General features: G+C 37.1%; 1 protein-coding gene across 1 annotated transcript in view; it reads left to right on the top strand.

Moving 5' to 3' along the window:
- The first annotated feature begins 588 nt into the window (after nucleotides 1-588).
- Znf385b (zinc finger protein 385B) overlaps nucleotides 589-17,078 on the top strand; it is a 152,945-nt gene continuing 136,455 nt past the window's right edge. Inside the window, exon 1 of the mRNA XM_077799005.1 lies at nucleotides 589-663. The gene's annotated coding sequence lies outside the window, so the exon portion shown is untranslated. The remainder of the gene's footprint in view (nucleotides 664-17,078) is intronic.

Below are 17,078 nucleotides of genomic sequence, written 5' to 3'. Positions count from 1 at the left end.
TAGTGATTTAAATGAAGAAAGCCTAGGAAAGACACTTCATGCAATAAAGCCAAATTCTCTGTTTGGGAGGTAGTAATAAAAAATTCAGATATATAAAGGATGATTTTTTTTTAGTATTCCTAATATTTTAATGATAGTTTTCATTTTGTTCAATAAGTTCTTTATTGACTGATTAAAATTAAAAATAAAATTAGATTTTTAGTTTTCATTGGCACTTATTTTATGCTTTTGTAAAATTTGCTTCAACATACTGTAGTAGATCTGCAAAGTCTTATATTCATTTCTAATTTATATCAAGAGTTTGCCTATGTCACCTAAAACAATGGCTTAGTATCATGGTTTGTGTAACATATTGTTGTCCTGAAATGAATCTTACTTACAAGCATTTTTTGGCCTTGAGCCTCCTCTTTATCTGAACTAGCTTTAAAAATACTAATGTCAAAAATAACATCAGCTTACAATGGGCTTACAGCAGTGCTGGCAGTTTTAGTAACTGAGTCAACCTTAGGCCAAATGCCATTTGCTGGCTTAAGTCATATGTTAGGGTATTATTTTCTGTGACTTACACCCAGAACATTGGGGCTTAGATATAGGTTGTCACAAAGAAGACTAGAAATCAGTAGTGGTGAACATTGTCTTCCCTGCTGTAACATACGCAAAAAAGTAGGTATTATTAAAAATGTATGATGATGAGTTGACAGTGACTAAATTAGCATAACTGCCATTTGAGAGCACTGGACCCTTTGAAATAGCTTTGAGTATTGGTTCATTAATGAAACCTGATGGAATTACCTACTTCTCATTCTATTGTTTGTTTAGATTTGTGTGGCTGCCAAATTAAATTGAAGTTAGAGCTGCTTAATAATAACAAATGACTAATCTAAACAAACTACTAATCTCTACTAGTAGGCTAAAGGCTAAATGGAAAGCAAAAGCCAATTCAAAGCAAGAAGTAAGGCAAGTGGTGTGATTATTTATTTTAAACTTTGTTTTCTGCTATAGTCTTATTTTTATTTATTTATTTATTTAGGTCTTCTCTTCCTTTCTGCCTTCTTTTTCAAACTTTAAAGAAAAATGTCTGTCATTTTCCTCCCCCAATTCCCACTCCTTCCCATCATTACTTATGTTCCCTGGAAGTAGACATTATAATTTGGAGCAGATGACTACTCGTGTGCACTTTCAGCTTAATGGCAGAAAGATGATAAAGGAAGAAAGCTATACCTAAGGTGACCAGTGAGCTCAGTTTGCTTGAGACCTTCTTGGTCTATGCCTATTAATAGCATTCTCTTTCCTTCTCCATACTGTCCTGGGTTGGATGATAAATTACATGGTCATCCTTGTCATAACTAAGATGAGTTAAGAATGGTATAGAAAAGAGTAGGATTTTTCTCTAAAAATGTTGATGATAATTGACATTTTGGTAGAAATAAGTTGTTTTAACCACAAGGATGAATTGCCTGTGCTGTCACTTGAGCCTCTATATACTCTTCAGAACTACTCTCGTTTGAGGGTGTTTTCAAATATTCAAGCAATAATTCTTGTTTACATGTGTGAAAATTGAACTACTCAAAATTCTTACAGGTTTATAACAAATGAGAGGATATTTTAGCCAATGATTAAAGTATTGCCAATGGAAATCCTTATTTTAAATTATAGTTCTGAAATGAAAATGGACATTTAATCAAATATATTCACTATAACTGTTTTACAATGATACTATTGTTATTAATAATTTTGATAAAGAAAAAGCATTTAAATGGAAAATATTTCAAATGTTCAGCAAACAGAATAAAAACTAATAGAGTAGTGCCTTCTTCAGATACTTTAATATTATTTTTCACTTGCAATTTCTAAAGGCTATTTTCTGTTATGTTTCAGTGTTTATTATAATTTAAAGAAAATGTTTCTTGCCTCAAACCAGGTTTTCATTCCCATTGATAATGAGTAATTCATTTTTATCATAATTGAAAGCTATATTAAAATTTGGGGGAGATTTCATTGAATCCTAGAGAAATCATTTCCTTTGTCTTCCTTCTAACAATACCTTTTTATAGTGGGTGAATAAATAAAACTTGCTGAAAATGCTTGTGTTTTAAAGTCCCCTAGAAGGTTGTAACAGACAGCTTTCCTATATAAAAATTCCCAATGTTCCCTTACGATATACTTAATAGAATTTCATAGGAATTTTTGAGAAGCCATTATTGTCTTCTATCAATAAAATAAAGCACAGAGGAGTAAAGTATCTTGATGATTAGAATTGCCAAGAATCTTCCATACACAGCTTTCAACAGAGCTAAGACACTTTTGATTTAATATTTGTTACCTTGTTATTAATTAACATAATGCAACGACTCCATCTGGATCATGAAGTAACAACATAATTCCAAAGGAGTGTTTTAATAGTGTATTCCTTTCTGTAAAAATGATTGTCCAAAAATATTGCACTATACTGTTCTTCAGCAGCATTCTTTTACCCACTCTTAGCACTTTTATAGGGTAAAAGTTGCTGTGAGTTTCTGCTGTTGTAAAATGACATAAAGTTAATCACAATGTCTTGCTTTCATTGTCAGTTCTTTCATGAAGCAGACTTATTGCTAAAGGAAAGAGTTCTACAAAAAGAATAGAGCTCGAATTATGATAGCTATGATTGATTTGTTTTTCAGACATCAACTTTATTGAAATTCTTAAGTTACCATGGTCAATGCTACAGTTATGAATTACTAAAAGTGGTAAAATTATTAAATTATTTAAAGAAATTTTTTTCAAGTAGACATTATGTTTGTGAACAACCGGAGGAAGAGGGTGTAGAGGGCTCTTAAGTGCATCACTGTTTAGAGATCACATGTTTTCTTTTTTTTTTTTTTTTTTTTATTGGTCGTTCATAACATTACATAGTTCTTAATACATCATATTACACGGTTTGAATCAAGTGGATTATGAACTCCCGCTTTTACCCCGTATACAAATTGCTGTATCACATCAGTTTCCCTTCCATTGATTGACATATTGCCTTTCTAGTGTCTGATGTATTCTGCTGTCTGTCCTATTGTCTACTATCCCCCCTCCCCTCCCCTCCCCTCCCCTTTTCTCTCTCTACCCCTTCTACTGTAAATCATTTCTTCCATTTGTATTCTCTTGACTTACCCCTCCTTTCCTCTTAAATGACATTTTGTATAACCCTGAGGATCGCCTTCCATTTCCATGCAATTTCCCTTCTCACTCCCTTTCCCTCCCACCTCTCATCCCTGTTTACTGTAAATATTCTTCTCAAGCTCTTCGTCCCTACCCTGTCCTTGTTTACACCCCTTATATCAAAGGAGTCATTTGGTATTTGTTTTTTAAAGATTGACTAGCTTCACTTAGCATAATCTGCTCTAATGCCATCCATTTTCCTCCAAATTCTATGATTTTGTCATTTTTTAATGCAGAGTAATACTCCATAGTGTGTAAATGCCACATTTTTTTTATCCATTCATCTATTGAAGGGCATCTAGGCTGGTTCCACAGTCTTGCTATCGTGAATTGAGCTGCTATGAACATCGATGTAGCAGTGTCCCTGTAGCATGCTCTTGTTAGGGCTTTAGGGAATAGACCAAGAAGGGGAATAGCTGGGTCAAATGGTGGTTCCATTCCCAGCTTTCCGAGAAATCTCCATACTGCTTTCCAAATTGGCTGCACCAATTTGCAGTCCCACCAGCAATGAACAAGAGTGCCCTTTTCCCTGCATCCTCTCCAGCACTTATTGTTGTTTGACTTCCTAACGGCTGCCAGTCTTACTGGAGTGAGATGGTATCTTAGGGTAGTTTTGATTTGCATTTCTCTGACTGCTAGCGATGGTGAGCATTTTTTCATGTACTTGTTGATTGATTGTATGTCCTCCTCTGAGAAGTGTCTGTTCAGGTCCTTGGCCCATTTATTGATTGGGTTATTTGTTATCTTATTGTCTAATTTTTTGAGTTCTTTGTATATTCTGGTTATTAGGGCTCTATCTGAAGTGTGTGGAGTAAAGATTTGTTCCCAGGATGTAGGCTCCCTGTTTATCTCTCTTATTGTTTCTTTTGCTGAGAAAAAACTTTTTAGTTTGAGTAAGTCCCATTTGTTGATTCTATTTGTTAACTCTAGCGCTATGGGTGTCCTATTGAGGAATTTGGAGCCCGATCCCACGGCGTGTAGATCATAACCAACTTTTTCTTCTATCAGATGCCGTGTCTCTGATTTAATATCAAGCTCCTTGATCCATTTTGAGTTAACTTTTGTGCACGGCGAGAGATAGGGATTCAGATTCATTTTGGTGCAAATGGATTTCCAGTTTTCCCAGCACCATTTGTTGAAGATGCTATCCTTCCTCCATTGCATGCTTTTAGCCCCTTTATCAAATATAAGATAGTTGTAGTTTTGTGGATTGGTTACTGTGTCCTCTATTCTGTACCATTGGTCCACCCGCCTGTTTTGGTACCAGTACCATGCTGTTTTTGTTACTATTGCTCTGTAGTATAGTTTGAAGTCTGGTATCGCTATACCGCCTGATTCACACTTCCTGCTTAGTATTGTTTTTGCTATTCTGGGTCTTTTATTATTCCATATGAATTTCATGATTCTTTTATCTATTTCTACAAGATATGCTGTTGGGATTTTGATTGGCATTGCATTGAACTTATAGAGAACTTTTGGTAATATCGCCATTTTGATGATGTTAGTTCTGCCTATCCATGAGCAGGGTATGTTTTTCCATCTTCTAAGGTCTTCTTCTATGTCTTTCTTTAGGGTTCTGTAATTTTCATTGTATAAATCTTTCACCTCTTTTGTTAGGTTGATTCCCAAGTATTTTATTTTTTGGGGGATATTGTGAATGGAGTAGTTGTCCTCATTTCCGTTTCAGAGGATTTGTCGCTGATATACAGGAATGCCTTTGATTTATGCTTATTGATCTTATATCCTGCCACTTTGCTGAATTCATTTATTAGCTCTAATAGCTTCTTTGTAGACCCTTTTGGGTCTGCTAGGTATAGAATCATATCATCTGCAAATAGTGATAATTTAAGTTCTTCTTTTCCTATTTTTATGCCTTTAATTTCTTTTGACTGTCTAATTGCTCTGGCCAGTGTTTCGAGGACTATGTTGAACAGAAGTGGTGAGAGAGGGCATCCCTGTCTTGTACCAGATCTTAGAGGGAATGCCTTCAATTTTTCTCCATTCAGAATGATGCTGGCCTGTGGCTTATCATAGATTGCTTTTACAATGTTGAGGTATGATCCTGTTATCCCTAATTTTTCCAGCGTTTTGAACATAAAGGGATGCTGTACTTTGTCGAATGCTTTTTCTGCATCTATTGAGATGATCATATGGTTCTTATTTTTAAGTCTATTGATGTGGTGAATAACATTTATTGATTTCCGTATATTAAACCAGCCTTGCATCCCAGGGATGAATCCTACTTGATCATGATGTATAATTTTTTTGATATGTATTTGAATCCGATTCGCCAGAATTTTATTGAGGAGTTTTGCGTCAAGGTTCATTAGAGATATTGGTCTGTAGTTTTCCTTCTTTGATGTGTCTTTGTCTGGTTTCGGAATCAGGGTGATGTTGGCCTCGTAGAATGAATTTGGAAGTTCTCCCTCTTTTTCTATTTCCTGAAATAGCTTGAAAAGTATTGGTGTTAGTTCCTCTTTAAAGGTTTTGTAAAACTCTGCTGTATACCCATCCGGTCCTGGGCTTTTCTTAGTTGGTAGTCTTTTGATGGTTTCTTCTATTTCCTCTATTGTTATTGGTCTGTTTAGGTTGTCTATATCCTCCTGGCTCAATCTGGGCAGATCATAGGACTCAAGGAATTTATCTATGCCTTCACTATCTTCTATTTTATTGGAGTATAAGGATTCAAAGTAATTTCTGATTATCTTCTGTATTTCTGTAGTGTCTGTTGTGATATTGCCTTTTTCATCCCGTATGCTAGTAATTTGGGTTCTCTCTCTTCTTCTCAAGCAATGAATTTTCCTCTTAGAACTGCTTTCATTGTGTCCCAAAGATTCCGATATGTTGTGTCTGTGTTTTCATTTAACTCTAGGAATTTTTTAATTTCCTCCTTGATGTCTTCTAAAACCCATTGATCACTCAGCAACCTATTGTTCATTCTCCAGGTGATGCTTGCTTTTTCCTTTCTTCTTTTATCATTGATTTTCAGTTTCATTCCATTATGATCAGATAAGATGCATGGTATTATCTCTACCCCTTTGTATTGTCTAAGAGTTGCCCTGTGACATAGTATATGGTCTATTTTTGAGAAGGTTCCATGTGCTGCTGAGAAAAAAGTGTAGCTACTTGATGTTGGGTGGTATAGTCTATATATGTCAATTAAGTCTAGGTTGTTAATTGTGTTATTGAGTTCTATAGTTTCCTTATTTAACTTTTGTTTGGAAGATCTGTCCAGTGGTGAGAGAGGTGTGTTGAAGTCTCCCATGATTATTGTATGTTGGTCTATTAGACTCTTGAACTTGAGAAGAGTTTGCTTGATGAATACAGCTGCACCATTATTTGGGGCATATATATTTATGATTGTTATGTCTTGTTGGTGTATGGTTCCCTTGAGCAGTATGAAGTGTCCTTCTATATCCCTTTTGATTAGCTTTGGCTTGAAATCTATTTTATTAGATATGAGTATGGACACTCCTGCTTGTTTCCGCGGTCCATATGAGTGATATGATTTTTCCCAACCTTTCACCTTCAGTCTATGTATATCTTTTCCTATCAAATGCGTCTCCTGTAGACAGCATATTGTTGGGTCTTGTTTTTTGATCCATTCTACTAGCCTGTGTCTCTTAATTGGTGAGTTTAAGCCATTAACATTTAGGGTTATTATTGAGATATGGTTTGTTCTTCTATCCATATTTGTTTATTGATGTTACTAAACCTGATTTGTTATCCTCTTTGCCTACTTTCCCCCCTTTACTGTCCTACCTCCCATTGTTGGTTTTCAATGTTGTTTTCCATTTCCTCTTCCTGTAATGTTTTGCCAAGGATTTTTTGAAGAGATGGTTTTCTAGCTGCGAATTCTTTTAACTTTTGTTTATTGTGGAAGGTTTTAATTTCATCTTCTAACCTGAAGCTTAATTTCGCCGGATACACGATTCTTGGTTGGAGCCCATTGTCTTTCAGTGTTTGAAATATGTTATTCCAGGATCTTCTAGCTTTCAGAGTCTGTGTTGAGAGATCAGCTGTTATCCTGATTGGTTTACCCCTAAATGTAATCTGCTTTCTTTCTCTTGCAGCTTTTAAAATTCTCTCCTTATTCTGTATGTTGGACATCTTCATTATAATGTGTCTAGGTGTGGATCTCTTATGATTTTGCACATTCGGCGTCCTGTAGGCTTCTAGGATTTGGGATTCTGTCTCAATCTTCAATTCTGGGAAGTTTTCTCGTATTATTTCACTGAATAGACTGTTTATTCCTTTGGAATGGAGCTCTGTGCCTTCCTGTATCCCAATGACTCTTAAATTTGGTCTTTTGATATTGTCCCATAATTCTTGGATGTTCTGCTCATGGTTTCTTAGCAGACTTGCTGAGCTGTCTATGTTCTTTTCCAGTTGAAATACTTTGTCTTCATTGTCTGATGTTCTCTCTTCTAAGTGATCTACTCTGCTGGTAGTATTCTCAATTGAGTTTTTAAGTTGGTTTAATGTTTCCTGCATTTCTAGAATTTCAATTTGTTTGTTTTTTATTACCTCTATCTCCCTGTGAAATTGATCTTTTACTTCCTGGATTTGTTTGTCAATGTGATCTTTCATTGTCTGATTTTGCTGTCTCATGTCTTCCTTGAGACTCCAGATCATCTGAAGCATATATATCCTGAACTCTTTATCTGATATTCCATCTGTTGCAGCTATTACCTCTTCTAAAGTTGAGTTGACCTGCATTGCTTGTGGTCCTTTCTTTCCTTGTCTTTTCATACTGCTCGCGTTTCTTTCTGCTTGGTGCAACTGTTGTGTTTTGAAATTTACCCCCTATTTATTTATGTTGCTCTTGTATACTTGAAAAGTCTCCCTTGCAGGTGCGGGCGGCAGCTGTGCCCCTACTCCAATTGGGGTGACGAGTCTACCACGCTGGCGGCTCTCTGGGCCTGTTCCGGGAGTGGAAGGCGGCTCTGCTCTGTCCCTATTCCAATTGGGGTATCGTGACTACAATGCTGGCAGGTCGCTGGGCCTCTTCCGGGCGTGGGCGGTGGGCTTGGCTGGCGGGATTCCACCTAATGGCAGTCCCTAACCTCCCTGCTTGCTAATTAATGGCTTCTCTGAGGCGCCTCGCCTTCTGTAGCTGCGGGGCAGGCCGCGCGAATCAGTTGGCCTGGATCTCCGGGGTCCTGCTGCTGGCTGTTTTGATGTTGCAAGCTGTTGGAGAGTGGTGGTGTATTCTTCAGCTTTCCCGGATGGTGGCCGCTGACTGCCTGGATGGAGTGTCCGCTGTTTTGATGTTGCACTCTGAAGGAGAGTGGCGGTGTATCCTTCAGCTTTCCCGGATGGTGGCCGCTGACTGCCTCGGTGGAGTGTCCGCTGTGGGGGATGGGACTGTACCGCTTCCTTCCCCTTCTGAGATCCCGTGCTCGGCCCAAGGGTCCCTGTGGGCTTGGCTGGTGGGATTCCACCTAATGGCCTTCCCTAACCTCCCTGCTTGGAGATCACATGTTTTCTAAAAGACAGTGAAAAAAAGAAGGAAGATCAGGAAAAGAGAGAGAGAGAGAGAGAGAGAGAGAGAGAGAGAACCTGCATCTTGAGATTCATCTTATTTTAAAGGGGTTCGGACTATTTGTTCTTCATAAATGAAGTTGTGCAAAGGTTTCATCGGTATGATTTTTTTTAAAGATATTGTTTCTGCCTACAGCATCATTTTCTCATCGTGTATATATAGGGCAGACTCCGCCTGTGTTTCACTAGCGAAAAAGAAAATTGGTTGATATTTCAAGTCACTGGACAGAAGGAACTCTATGGTCCCAGTAACTTTATGGAATGGGACCCAGAGGGAGATGAGATTCAGCCCGTAGCTGACCTTGATACATCACTAACAGGCTCTGCTCAAGCCTCAATTAAACTGTTATAAAGAACTTACACATTCCATTAAGACCAATCTAGGAGGGCAAAAGAGAATCTCTGTCAACCCTCAAGGAGAAGTAGGGCTTAGTGTTATGTAAGCAAAGCAAAATGAAAGCTAAAGCAGAGAGTGATGACCAGTTGCTTTACTCCCTACCCTACACCCTTAGCAGGTGCTGAAGTCACTATTTGGGTAGAACAATCTTAAGGTGCTTTTAAATTAGCCCTGCCTATAAGAGATTGAGCTGAAGTTTCATTAGCAAGGAGCAATTTCTAGGGATGACTATTACACAGTCTTCTAAGAAAGCAGTATTAGGCCAACCCTGACTCCCATTGGGTTCTGACTATCTGCTTGGTAATAATAGCCCATACCCTTTAATTCTGTCTATATTTTCTTAGTTAATAAAGTATATATTGTATTAAGTAAAACAGATTCTAATTTTAAAAATCCCATTTTGCTTAATTCAAGAACTGTTAGGAAGCTGAAATTTTTTAAAAATTGAAAACACAGTATATGAATAACATAGAAAGGACCAAGGCAACTTTTTGAATATGTATGGAATAAATAGGAAAACCATAGTGAAAGAAGTTAAAAATAACATAAAAGAATTTCCTATCATTACAAAAATAAAAGTTCTAAGAGTTCAGATATATATGAATGTTGTGTACATAAATACATACACACATGGTGGGAATGAACCAGTCTGGGTCTGAGACACTTTATCTTTGTAATAGGAAGTGGATAATTAAACAATCCCTAAGGTCTCATTAAACCTTAGCTTTCAAGGACTGTCACTGCCATCAGTTATTATAAGTAAATGTAAGTCAGGTAAAGCATTTATCTAAAGGGAAAGCTGAAAGAATTAAATAATGTTTATGTACTAAAAACATGTAAAATTCTCAGAAAGGGAGTACAAAGGAAATTCAAAAGGAAGAAATAAAGCCACTGTTTATTGAACACTACCACACTCTGGATGGTAAAGAAAGAGTAATACCAGTCACAGGTTAAATAGAATGGCACAGGTAAAAGTATCAAGTGCCACACGTTGGCCTTAAACTCTTTGTACCATGGTTTCATGTGATGGTATGAAGCCAAGTCTCTAACAATCCATTTCTTGCAAATAAGTGATCTGAGACAAAGAAGTTCACTTCATTTGCCTGAAGTCTCTCAAAGTATGGAACATGAGTTCAGTGATCTGGCTGTAAGGTCTGTGTACCCTCCTGCTCAATCCTGGTAACTCTGTAAGACTGACATCATCTGCTGATGTAGATAATGAATGCCCCATTAAGCATGTGGTAGGAGAGGATCAGAGAGGTTAACTGACTTCTCCAGAGTTATACACAGATCCTATATAATAGAAGGTATGTTAACCCAGACCTTTTTAAACATATACTTTCCACTATACCATATTAATTTTTTCCCATTGTAACTGTTGTCCTTCTGGTGACAGTTTCATGAATACTGAATTGAATATCTGACTTTAATTAGATCTGCCTTGCAAAAGAAAAATCAGGAGATCAACATGAAATTCAGACCAGCAATAAACATTCACATCAAAATAATATCCTCTTTTCAAATTGGCTCATTGCATAGCCTTCTGTAAGACACAGTTTTATCACCAAAATGGGATGGTTTCACAAACTTGCTTGTATTCCAGTGACTAAATTGACAGTATCTCATTGATATTATTCCTTTTAATCATGGAGCTAGTGAGTTAGAATTAGTCTTGGTTAATTATTTCTAAATTCTGGGGACCCTTTAGTAAGACATATTTTTCCCAGCCTCTCCAGGGGACAAGGAAAAGCTAAGGATAAAAAAAAAATGCTAATACTACTTCCCAAAGAGTCCATTCAGGAAATAATCTTAAATAATCCCCCTTTTCCCAGCTGCCTTTGGGGTTCTCCTTTCCCTCTGCAATGTGTGTGTCTGGGCAGCTCTACCTGGTTTGTGTCTGATGGAAGAGTGGACAGGGAGCTGGAGCAGCCAGTCCCTGGCTTTCTGCTGATACAGGAGAAACTGAGCCAGTTAAACTTGAATTAAGCCCCCTATTCATTTCATGTATGCCATTGAGCAGCTAGCAAGTAATGATGATTTTTATTCCCTCCTGGCATTAACTCTGAGAGGCAAAATGACAAGTAACAAGAAAATTTAAAATTAAAGCTGGCACACCTTCCTTAATTCTTCCCTAAGTGCATGGATATGATTATTTTTTAATGTTTCTTTGTCACTATAAATGTATGGAGTACCAGCCAATGTATGAAATTGTCACAGATAACAGAAATTGGTTTTAAACTAAAATGTGAAAAATACCAGAGAGATTGCAGGTGTGGGGTCAAGCAAGAGTAGGTGAAAAGCTAAAATGCAGATGTCTCTGCAATAGGTTTTATAAGAGTTACTGTCATTTTGTGACATTTTCCTTCTGTGTACGCCCCTCAAGTTCAGCCCTACTGTATCATCACATTTTCCTTCTCAGATTCCCCACCTCTGATTTTGGGGGGATCAGGAATACCCCTGTATACAAAGAACAGTACAAAATAACATTTGAAGAGGGAAAAGAAAAGAGTCTTAAGTCACTAGGCAGGCTGACCTCAGGGCTGTCAAGCAAATTATGCTGACCCTGGATGTCTGCTCAGTGGATCACAGTGGTGTGGCATGTGATGAATGAGTGGTTTTCATGGCCTCGGGCTCCTTCCCAGGCGAGTGAGACTAAGTTGGAAAATGATTTTAGCAATCATGGTGGGTATGTGTGACAGAACTCCATCTCCTACTCCCCTGCTTGCATGAGGAATGGCAGGACTGGGTCCTGACTTTTAGGATGTTCTATATAAAGATGAGAAAAATAATCTTTCCTCTTCATTCCCATCTTTGAAATGAAAACCTGTGCAAACAAAAGAGAATTTCTTTACACCATAAATTTTGCTAGTACAGAGAGAAGGGCCTGCGAATAACTCACCTTTCCAATGGAGGTAGAAACTGGCACCAACAAAATGGCACTCAGGTTTTCACTTCACCTCCCTATGACAAGTCTTTCCATATTCAAGTGCCATAAATGCCTAAAGGAATATAAAGGACCATTTTATCTTTTGAGAGATTTGAAACATAGGGCAACTTTTACTTCATATATTGTGTGTGTGTGTGTGTGTGTGTGTGTGTATAAAATACTAGGGATTGAACCCAGGGATGCACAACCACTGGACTACATCCCCAGCCCCTTTTTTAAATGTTTTATTTAGAGACAGTGTCTTACTGAGATGCTTAGTGCCTTGCTAAGATGCTGAGGCTGGCTTTGAACTCTCAATCCTCAGCCTCCAAAGCCACTGGAATTACACACATGCACCATGGCACACAGCCAACTTCATAGATTTTTAAAGTGAGATTTATCATTAAAAGAAAAGTCAAATATTCATCAGTGCTCTCGATCTTCTTTGGAGTGGAAGACTTGAAAGAAACCTGGGCTTTGAGGTGGTTTTTTAAATCTTTTCTTTGTCCTATGTTTTTCGGGTGATATTAAGTTCTGCCATCTGTAGGTCATGTGCATTTTAAACCTCTTTTACTCATAAGCTTCAGCTCTTTCAGGAAGTTGATTTTTGCTTATGTTTCCTAAACAGCAGAAATTGGCTTTCATCTCACATAGTGTCAGCATTATTAATATGTAGCTTTTGTACTGAGCCTCTAATGGACTCTTTGGGGCTTTTACATATTAATGTTATATACTAAGAACTATTAAAAACCCCAAAATAAAACATTTTCATCAGTTAAGTGTCCTGTTTTATTTGTAGTCATGAATGAAAAGCATAAGCTAGTTATCTTTATATATATATATATATATATATAATCATATATATAAACAAAGATATAGTCTCCTCATATAATGCAACTTGCTCACATAAATCCAAGAAAGTTTCTTTTTAATTCTTATCTTTATCCCATATTAAATAGGCTTCTTCTCTGCCAGCAAGAATGGAGTAATACATTAGTTTTTCCTTCAGCTGGCATTTATTTAGAGATTTTGAAATCTTTTGAAAATACCTAAGTAAACACTAACTGGTGAGGTCAACCAGTTAGAAGAGGGTAAAGGTTTAGAGATAAAGGTGAGAATAAAATCAAATAATATGCTACTTTTAAATGATCTAGTCCACTAGTTCTCTCAACCAGAAATAGGTAATAGCTCCTCATCAAATATTTACTTAGATATTTAATATTAAACCTTTGTTTAAATAAGTCAGCAACCTACAGAGTTGGGTCCTGGGTCCTCCTTTCAAATAGATACAGTATTGACCAAGTATAATGATAAGAGCCCTAGTTTAAAAGACAGGCAACAACAATCACTTCTGTTCCTCAATCTGCCACCCATTAGATGGTAATCTTGGGCAAGTTATTTCTCTGGACTTTGTTTCTTCATTGGTAATAGCAGAGGCTTAGACTGGATTCATTCAATAGCTATTTACCAGGCATATGTGAACTGACAGATAGTTACTGAGCTCCTGATATGTTTTGATGAAATGTAAAAATATAGAAAGCAGCCCATCTTTTAAGTAGCTGAGACTTTAATAGGACAGATATCTGTAAAAAGTAATACATGCAAAGAGGTTGTTTTGAGATCATTACAGAAATTTGTAAGATATATTGAGGGGAGAGGCAGAAAAAGAGATATGTCAGTCCTATATGAGGGAGAGAAGATGGCTTGAACTTGGCTTGAATGCCATTCTCTAGATGAACAGGGACAGCCGTTCAAAGAACACAGCCTAATGAGAGAGTTAGCATAAAGCCTCAGGACCTATGTATGGTTTTATATGACTAGAATGTAAATATGAAGTGAAATATGCAAGGGATGGCTGAAAATATAAAAGGCTTTATATGACATACAGATTCTGGGTTTCATGAGTAGCCATGACAGTAGTTTATGAAGTGTTGATATATTTGTTCTAGAAATAGCATCCTATTAGTATGACAGAGACTTGGTGAGGGCGAGGAATGGAGGCAAGGAGACCTGTTAGGATTCTAGTGCACAAGCACATGGAGAGAGAAATAATGAAGATGACAGTACTAACTGTGGAGTGAAGGGAAAGAACTGTAAGCTGTGTGGGAAGTAATTCCTCTAAACTCACTGAATGGACAGGTGTAAGAAAACATCTAGCATACCTTGCAACATTCACCTGTCATGATTCAATTCTTCCAAGGCTGCTAGGTTACATACTAATATATACTTAAGGGAAATATAATTTAAGAGCTTGATAAAATAGCTTATTGTTTTAAATTCTTGCTTTTAAACCTTTAGGGATGATTATGTTTTTAAAAAGGCTCTATGATGTTAGTGCAGAATGGTATTATAGTCCTTTATTCTGAAGACATACCATAAGCAAAATAAATAGGTACTGCAAAGTTACTCTGAACTGTGTGATATACTGTGAAAATGAGAAAAACAGAAACAAAAACAATCCAGTGCTTATATGCACCAATTGCGTGAGGGAGGTTAATAAAAAATACCCAGACTTTTAGAGAGCAGCCTTCAAGTAGTATCCACAACTTTCCTAAAGTTGAAACTCATGCTAATTTTTTGGTTTTTACTTGGGTACAGTTATTGTTTATACTACCATGAGACCTGCCTATATCATTCCAATATATCTGCCAAAGTTTTTGAAAATGTCTCTCCTGGATCCTATCCCATTCACTCCAACCCACTGTAAGCTGGCCACCACCCAGAACACACTCACAAGGTGGCTCTGGCAAAAGATGCCAATATCTTCCTGATTTCCGACTCCAGTGGACGTGTCTCACTCCTCATCTTACTTGACCTTTATGCTGTGTTGATGAAACTCTCCTCATTTGCCCTCTGTGACATCAGTATTGCCCTGATTTTCCCTTACCTCTGTCCACTTTGTCACTGTCAGATCTCTGGCTCCTCTTTCAAACTCTGTACTTTTTCCTGGGTTATTTCACACACGCTTCTCTACATAGGCGATATTCATTCTTCTGGCCTGAGTCATGGTTCAGAGTGAGAATCTAACTTTCTATGGGACATCCATACCTAGTGGTCCCTCAGAAAACTCAATTTCAACTCGTCCAAAACCTGAACTCCTTCCTCCCCAAACATTGGCCTTCTGTAATCACCAGCTCCTATGCTGTTGTGACTGGACCTCTGCTTTCCTTCGTAGATACATGTATGTACCTTCTCATGCCTCCTCCTCATGCATACCTCCCCACTCCAATCATGCTACACCACCTTTCAATCCACAAATGTTATATTAATTAAAATTCAGTATTTACATATGCTCAGAGGCCTCTTGATACTCAAATAAAACAGATGTACACATGCAATTATTTACTTCATCTAGCTGAATGCTACTGAGGCTTCAGGTCTCTGTAGATAAGTTCCTCCTCTAAAAACTTTCCTGACCTTAGAACCCTGTCATTTTATGCCTATCTTTTGCATATTTATAGTATCATTTACTGCAACAGTTCTGATGAGGTGGGAGGAAGGAATAGGTGATAAGAGGATGATTTTGCTCCAAGGGGACACTTGAAAATTTCTGAAGATACTTTAAGTTATCAAAAGGAGTTAGGATGCTCTTGGCATCTAGTGGAAAAAGGCAAGGTATGCTGCTAAATAGCCTACTATGCATAGCTTCTCACAATATAGAATTATGCATTTCCCAAAGTCATTGAAGCTGAGGTTTCTCCTACTATACTATAATCTTTTGGAGAATAGGAACTATGCTTTATTCAAAAATGTATACATGAGATATAGCATGTTGCTTGATTATATAGTAGAAGTTCAATAAATATGAATGTATAAATCAATGAGTAGTTTAGTTTGGAGTGGTCTCCCAGTCTAGCCCAGAGAGAAAAATTATAGTTACGTGTGGACTGAGAGAAATAAATCCTCAGGTTTCACTCTTGAAGTAGCCCAGAAGTTATTTCTACTGTTTGAGGTATAGACGATGGACACAAATAAGAGGTGTCAAAGTATGAATGCATGTTTCCATTTTACTGTGTATTTAAATATGTATTTAGTTATGCATTTGTTGTATACTTAAGATACGTTTCTGTATTACATGTTGAGGGAAGAATAAAAATTTATGTGTTTGCCCTCATTACTGGTAAATAAAATAGGTCTGAGTTATCTATAACATGGAAGACATTTTAGCATACTGTCATAGGAAAACAGGGTTTCATTTACATTCTGGCTTAATTGCAATACTTAGCCATGTAAGTATAAGCAAGAATCTCAGCTTAATAAATATTTAATTCTCTCACATATACACAGTGTTGTTTTGATAATTATATGAACTGCAGTATATAGAGTAGTTGATATATAGTAGTTCCTCAGTAATTTTTTTTTCTCTGCCTCATCTCCAAACTACCTCCTTTAGTTAGGTATTTCATTTGACCTCAAAACAGAATCCTGATAATAAGGGATTAAGCAATAGTTGACTTTTCTCCCACATAAAACAAGTCTGGAGTTTTACAGTACAGGGTTTATTTGACAGATCTACAAAGTCATTAAGGAATCCAGGCTCTTTTTACCTTCACACATTACCATCCCTAAACCTCGGTCCCACAAAAGTTGCCTGTCACCACTTCTATGTGCCAAGCAGCAGACTGAAGGACATGGTGAGGAAGGTGATGCTTTCTTTTTTATTTTTAATTATTTATTTTTGATACCAGGGGTTGAATCCAGAGGCTCTTAACCACTGAACCACATCCCCAGCCTCCCCACCCCTCTTTTTTTTAGATTTTGAAACAGCATCTTGCTAAGTTATTTAGACCCTCGCTAAATTGCTGAGGCTAACTTTGAATTTGTGATCCTCCTGCTTCAGCCTCCTGAGTTGCTAGGATTACAGACGTGTGCCACTGCACCAAGCCCTTCGTTTCTTTTAAGGCACTTCCAAAAAAGCATTTCTTCTGTAGTTAGTGTGTTCCTGTGTAAATTAATTAAGACCTAGTATATTAGAATACAAAGGACAGGAATATTGTAACATTTAAATAATTCATTTTA

The sequence above is a fragment of the Urocitellus parryii genome, chromosome 1, assembly GCF_045843805.1.
Source record: "Urocitellus parryii isolate mUroPar1 chromosome 1, mUroPar1.hap1, whole genome shotgun sequence".
NCBI classification, from domain to species: domain Eukaryota; kingdom Metazoa; phylum Chordata; class Mammalia; order Rodentia; family Sciuridae; genus Urocitellus; species Urocitellus parryii.
The sequence above is the reverse complement of the archived record's forward strand: the minus strand, read 5'-3'. Positions and strand labels throughout refer to the sequence as shown.